Consider the following 7083-nt stretch of genomic DNA (forward strand, 5'->3'; position numbering starts at 1 on the left):
AGACAAATATTCACTTCCAAACTATAGAAAACACTACACATCAACAAGTAAAAGACAAGCAGTTTCATATTCCTTCCCCTTTGTTAGCACATTCTAGGAATCTGAGTGGGTCTCTTCCTGTTATCCTCAGTTTGAGTCACCCATGATTCAATCAGATTCCCAGCAAGTCTGCGGCTGCTGTGTGGGGAACTTACACAAAATATGCCCAGGGAACATGCGACTTTCTGAACATGAGGGAAGGGTGAGGGTGGAGAGTTTCTCTGGAAGGAGTTTTGTTTTGACCCTCCACCTGCAGGCCAGACCCTGGGGGACTGAGTGAGGCCACAGAGAATAGGTGAGTGAGGGGCGGAGGGCATGAAGAGGGCAAGAATCAGAGAGGAGCTGCCAGCCCCCAGCCCTTTCCCTGCCTCTCCCCTCCTTTTCCCTCTTGTGGGTGGGGTGGGGGGGCTGGGAGGTTTGGGGAGCAGAAATCCCTTTCATTTTTTTTTTTCAGCTCTGGCTTCTAGTGGTGGCAGGAGTTGAACCTGGAGCCTCAGAACCTCAGGCATGAACTTCTCTTTGCTTAACCATTATGCTTTCTCCCTGGGCCACCCGCTTTGCTTTTTGGCACATCCTGTGGGTCTGCGGAGGTTGCCCTCCACATCTCTTCCACAAAACTGCTGCTTCTGGCTCTCTCTTCACCCCCCCCCCGCCCCTTTACCTGCTTTTCTGGCTTCCTCTCCTCCCCTCTCATCCCCTCCCCTCCCCTCTTCCCTGCAGCCCCTGCATGCCAGACCCACAATGGTATTTCCTCATCAACCTGTATTTTTTTTATATATATAATAATTAAAAACAAATTTTGTTGTTGCTGTTGTTGGAGTTTCACCATCCCAGGCCCACTTTTTCAGCTGGATGGGGAGGGGAGACACACCACAATACCAAAACTTCCCCCCAGGCTACAGTGCTCCCACATGGTCTACTGGGGGCTCGAAACTGGATTGAACCTGTGCAAGGCAGACGCCCTCCCAGGTGAACTACCTCAAGGCTTTATTTGACAAAGTTTATCGACAAAGAGTGATTACATTCCCCCCCACCCCCGCTTATCCTGCAAACACCCCTGCAGAATTCTCTAGCAGATCCCAGAGAATCATAAGAACGCACAAACTAGCAGTCGGGCAGTAGCATACCTGGTTGAGTGCACATGAGAGGGAGAGAGAGAGAGCACCAGGAGAGCTGGTGGTGGATTCATCATGCAGGCACTGAGCTCCTGTGATAACCCTGGTAACCCTGGTGAGAACACACACACACACATACACACACACACACACACATGATAACCCTGGTAACCCTGGTGAGAATTAACACACACACACACACACACACACACACACACAGACACACACACCCAGACCTGATGAGCTAACTCAACTAGATGTTGCACCTGCTTTGCCATATGTGGCACCCAGATTTTTTAAAACTATATTATTTATTTATTTATTCCCTTTTGTTGACCTTGTTGTTTTATTGTTGTAGTTATTGTTGTTGTTGATGTCATGGCACCCGGATTTGAACCCTGTCCCCACTGTATTGGGGGAAAGCTTCAGTGCTGTGGTGGGTCTCCTTGCTTTCTCTGTCTCTCATTTTCTACTCTCTATCTCTGTCTTTTTATCAGAAAAATGTGGCTTATAGCAATGAAATCTGGTGATAATCAAACGAACAAACCACAAGCCAGATGATGTGGCTAAGCTGAAAGAGGGAGGAGACCTGAATTCAAACTCAGCACATGGAAGGAAGTCAGGAAGGCTTCCTGAGAGATTTCCAAGAAGAACTGAGTTGACCAAAGGATGGGGTTTGGAGAGGGCTCTTTCAGTGAGAGAGAGTGTGACATGGAAAGGTCTAGAGACCCACTCTAGAGCCATGCATTCAGAAGGTGACTGCCTTGCCACTTAGTTCCCATATTTGAATCTCAGTCCTGTGAGCTGAGTACCTGGTTCACATGTCAATCAATGATCAGGTGCTAGGGGAGGATCCTCCCCTCAGAAACTTCTAGAATACACTGCCAGGCAGGACAGGAGGAGAGACAGCAGCAAAGAGAAACAGATGTGGTCATTGCACAAAGCTGGTCAGATTCACAACAAGATGTTTGAGCCTGGAAGTCCCCTGTCTTCAGGAAGTTTGGTGCTGTGGTTTTTGTCCCTCTCTTATTCTTTCTCTGTTTATCTGTTTCTGTCTGAAGAAGTCAACCGGGAGCAGTGAAGCTCCAGGCAGTATTTCCAGATAAGAAAATGAGGGAGCTGTTGGGATGGCTCAGGGCAAGACTAAAGCCACTCTCTGCTAATGTACTCTGCAGTTCAAGGTTGGGGGGGAATCAGTCACAGTGGGCAACTCTCAGAACGAGAGGGCTGTGGAGACAGTATAGTGGTTATACAAAAAGCCTTTCATGCATGAGGCTCTGAAGTCTCAGGTTCAGTCCCCTGTACTACCATAAGCCAGAGCTGCAAATAAATAAATGAATAGATAAATAAATAAACAGATAAACAAACAAACATATATACTCACCACTGAGGCCTAAGCAATACTCTGAGGACAGACAGTGAAACAACTCCTCCTGTGTCAGTGCTAGGCTTTCTGAGGACTGCTTCTAGGTGGAGTGTTCTGGGGGCTTGTCCTAAACCTGCAGCCTTTTCTTTTTTATTTCTTCCTCCCCCCCCCCTTTCTTTTTTTAAAATCAGAGCAATGCTCAGCTTTGGCTTGTGTTGGTGCTATGAATTGAACCTGGGACCCATGAGTCTCACTCATGATAGTTTTTTTTTTTTTTTTTTGCAGAACCGTTGCTCTGTCTCCTTGGCTCATCTCACCATCTAAATAGTCTGATTTCCTAGATAAGACTAAAATAATCTCTACTGTCATATTGTCTTTCCCCTCATGAAGTTTATTGTTGGGGCTCTGTGCCTGTACACCCCCACTATTCCTGGTCATTTTTTTTTTTGATAGAGGGTGAAGGACAGAGAGAAAGAGGGAGAGACAGAGAGAAGAGACACCTGTAGCACTGCTCTATCACTCATGAAGCTTCTCCCTGCAGGTGGAGAGCAGAGGCTTAAAGTCTAGTTCTTGTGCATGGTTACAAGCACACTCCATTGGGTGAGCCACCACACAGCCCCTCACATGGTAATATTGGGGGGGTTGCTGGGAGGGATTATGAAGCTGGGGAGTTTGAGGCCTGCAGCTCCCCTTGGCACTGCCATGACCCAGCCATGGCCTGCAGAGAATAAGGCCAGCCTGGTGGCTGTGGGGAGGCCTGTGTGGGACCTGGGGAGAAATGGACAGGACTCCCTCATTGAGACTACTTGTAGCTCTGGTCTAGTCCCACAACTATCCCCAGTGTCCCTCTGGGATTGTGGGGCTGGTGGGGCCTAGTATCTGGCTTACTATGGGTTACTGTGGGATTCCATATGAAGGCAGCTGAGAGCACACTCTTCTTTTCTCAGGGATGCCATCCCAGACTACAAGAGGAGTGTCTGTCTCCTATTTGAGCCCAGTCCCAGGACTTCTGCTTTGACTTGATATCTGCTTCACACAACAATGCCACAGTCCCCGATTTGACTCCAGTCCCAACTCTTGGAGCCGCAGAGGACATCAGAGGCCCTAGCACAGAGCTGGACAGGGATGCAGGATTTTGGGGTGTGAGCGACCGAATCCAAAGCATGGCGAAGGGACAGCGTTGGTAACACATAAAGGTGGCTGACTGCTGGGCAGAAGATCTTGCCTGGAACAGGTGGGGCAGGGGCTGCAGGTGAGCAGCTGAGTGAGGCTTCCTGGGGAGCCAGGGCCAGGTCTTTGGAGAAGGGGCGGAGCTTCCCTTTCTGCCCCCAGAACTGCCTTCCCTGCAGATCTGACATACCTCCCCATACTGGGGAGCCAAAGTGGAGCTCTAGTTGGCATGTCTGAGGCCCCAGACATCAAGGATTCCATCCTCAGCACCATCTTATGCTAGAGTTAAGCTGTGCTCTGGTCTCTTATCCTCTCTCTCTCCCTCCCTCCTTGGTTTACAATAAATACAGTTGTTGCTACATGTATAACATCTCCAGCTCTCTGTTTCTTTCCTTTTCTTTTCCTTCCTCTCTTCTTTCCTTCCTTTCTTTCTTTTTAGAAAGTTTTTAAAATTACTTATTTATTTATTCCATTTTGTTGCCCTTGTTGTTTTATCATTGTTGTTATTGATGTCGTCGTTGTTAGACAGGACAGAGAGAAATGGAGAGAGGAGGAGAAGACAGAGAGGGGGAGAGAAAGATAGACACCTGCAGACCCGCGTCACTGCCTGTGAAGCAACTCCCCTGCAGGTGGGGAGCCGGGGGGCTGGAACCCAGATCCTTACACCTGTCCTTGCGCTTTGCGCCACCTACGCTTAACTTGCTGCGCTACAACCCGACTCCCTCTTTCTTTCTTTCTTTCTTTCTTTCTTTCTTTCTTTCTTTCTTTCTTTCTTTCTTTCTTTCTTTCCTTCTTATTCCTTCCTTTTTCTCTTTTTTCATTAGGACTATAGTTTTTTCACCACTCCCATTGTGAGGTTAGAGAAAACCCTGAATATTGAGAACAGCCGTTAACCCGAAACCAACTGTTCCTGGTTCTGCGTAAATATTTCCACCTGTATCCACCCTGTGATAACTATAAAAAAGTGGGATGAAAAATGATCAGGGACTCAGACATTCCCCCTGCGTGGAAGGGTGTCTGTGGCCCAAGCTTAAGCTTGATAATAAAGGCTCTTGCTATTGCATGTGATTCTGGTCTTCTTTGCGTGAGATCAGGACTCGAACTTCTGGGCATAACACCATCATCAAGGGTCTGTGTTCCCAGCCCCGCCCCCTTAGATAACCATTAATAGTTCTCCCAGTCTTAGATACAGGCTGACTTTCACATATATATATATTCAGTTCTTTATATTCTGAATATGAGTGAAATCATTCTGTAGCTGTCCTTCAACTCCTTACTAGCTTTATTGAGTATAATCTTCTCTAATTCCATCCATTTTATCTCAAAGGACACAATATCATCTTCTTTCCTGCTGAGTAATATTCCATTGAGTATATGTCTCATAACTTTTCTACCCAGTCATCTGTTGAAGAAGAAACACCCTTTTTTATATAAATTCTTTAAATATTTATTTATTTTCCTTTTTGTTGCCCTTGTTGTTTTTCATTATTATAGTTATTATTGTTGTTGTTATTGATGTCATTGTTGTTAGGACAGAGAGAAATGGAGAGAGAACGGGAAGACAGAGAGGGGGAGAAAAAAGACAGACACCTGCAGACCTGCTTCACCACCTATGAAGTGATGACCCTGCAGGTGGGGAGCCGAGGGCTCGAACCAGGATCCTTAAGCCGGCCCTTGAGCTTTACACCATGTGCACTTAACCTGCTGCGCTACCGCCTGACTCCCACCCTTTTCTTTTTTATTTTATTTTATTTATAAAAAGGAAACACTGACAAAACCTTAGGATAAGAGGGGTACAACTCCACACAGTTCCCACCACCAGATCTCCATATCCCATCTCTTCCCTTGATAGCTTTCCTATTCTTTAACCTTCTGGGAGTATGGACCCAAGGTCATTGTGTGATGAAGAAGGTGGAACATCTGGCTTCTTTAATTGCTTCCCCACTGAACATGGGCATTGACAGGTTGATCCATACTCCCAGCCTGCCTCTCTCTTTCCCTAGGGAGGCAGGGTTCTGGGGAATCAGAGCTCCAGGACACATTGGTGGGGTTGTCTGTCCAGGGAAGTCTGGTTGGCATCATGCTAGTATCAGGAACTTGGTGGCTGAAAAGAGAGTTAACATATAAAGCCAAACAAATTGTTGACTAATCATGAACCTAAAAGCTGGAATAGTGCAGAAGAAGAGTTGGGGGGGAGTCTCTTTTGTAGATCGCTAGTAGGCATATTTTAGTTATATTCCAAAGGGCCTGTGGCTATACTAGTTTTTTTTTTTAATAGATGAGTAGTATTCCATTGTGTATATAAACCACAACTCGCTCAGCCACTCATCTGTTGTTGGACACTTGGGTTGCTTCCAGGTTTTGGCTATTACAAAGTGTGCTGCCAAGAACATATGTGTACACAGATCTTTTTGGATGGGTGTGTTTGGTTCCTTAGGATATATCTTGAGGAGAGGAATTGCAGGATCATAGGGTAGGTCCATTTCTAGCCTTCTGAGAGTTCTCCAGACTGTCTCCACAGAGGCTGGACCAGTTTACATTCCCACCAGTGGTGTAGGAGTGTTCCTTTGAGCCCACAACCTCTCCAGCATTTGCTGCTGTTACCTCTTCTGATGTATGACATTCACACAGAAGTGAAGTGGTATCTCATTGTTGTCTTTAAGTTTTTTTTTTCTTTCCCCTGAGCCTGAAATCTGATATGCAGGTGGATCCAAGTTATTGTCTGGGGACATGATGTCATAGCTAGAAAAAGGACTAGAAAGCTGGATCAGGGAAGAGAGTAGCTTCCAAATATGGGAAAGGTGTATAAATACTGTTGACTGTAAACCCCATCGATCTGATGTGATCAGGGAGAAACACCCTTTTCTAAGGGCTGGAGTGATAGTGCAACAAGTAGGGTGTCCATATGGTCACAACTTGTAGCCAGGCTGTGTCCTGGCATCCTTTGGCAATGGAGGAAGTTTGCTACTTTGACAGTGTCCTTTTTCTGACTCTGTATGAAAAGGTGGCCCATGGCAGTGAAATCACTCATGGCTAAGGCTCTAATTTCAAGAAAGAGATATGAAAGACAGGTGTTTGGTTCAAATGAGACAGCATAATTGTTATACAAAAGACTTTCATGCCTGAGGCCCCAGCCCTGTTTCCTATTTTAAAATAGGATTGTATGTCTTTTTATAACTGAGTTGTATGAGTTCTGTGTATATTCCAGATTAAAATCCTGATGAGGTTCAATGTACCAGTCTTTTCTTTAATTAACTGTGTTTCTGTGACATATGTACCCACATTGCAGAGATTTTACTTCTGTGATTCGAAGAATTTTATTTTATTATCTTTTATTATCTTTATTTATTTGATAGAAATAGCCAGATATCAAGAGGAGATGGGGAGACAGAG

The 7083-nt window shown here is 45.8% G+C and overlaps 1 long non-coding RNA gene across 1 annotated transcript; it reads left to right on the forward strand.

The window, feature by feature from the left end:
- Window positions 1-209: 209 nt before the first annotated feature.
- On the forward strand, window positions 210-4733 carry LOC132542033 (uncharacterized). The gene is made up of 3 exons (XR_009553165.1): window positions 210-334; window positions 888-1008; window positions 3468-4733. It is a non-coding gene; the product is annotated as an uncharacterized LOC132542033 (long non-coding RNA).
- Window positions 4734-7083: the final 2350 nt, after the last annotated feature.

Source organism: Erinaceus europaeus, chromosome 1, assembly GCF_950295315.1.
Source record: "Erinaceus europaeus chromosome 1, mEriEur2.1, whole genome shotgun sequence".
Classification (NCBI taxonomy): domain Eukaryota; kingdom Metazoa; phylum Chordata; class Mammalia; order Eulipotyphla; family Erinaceidae; genus Erinaceus; species Erinaceus europaeus.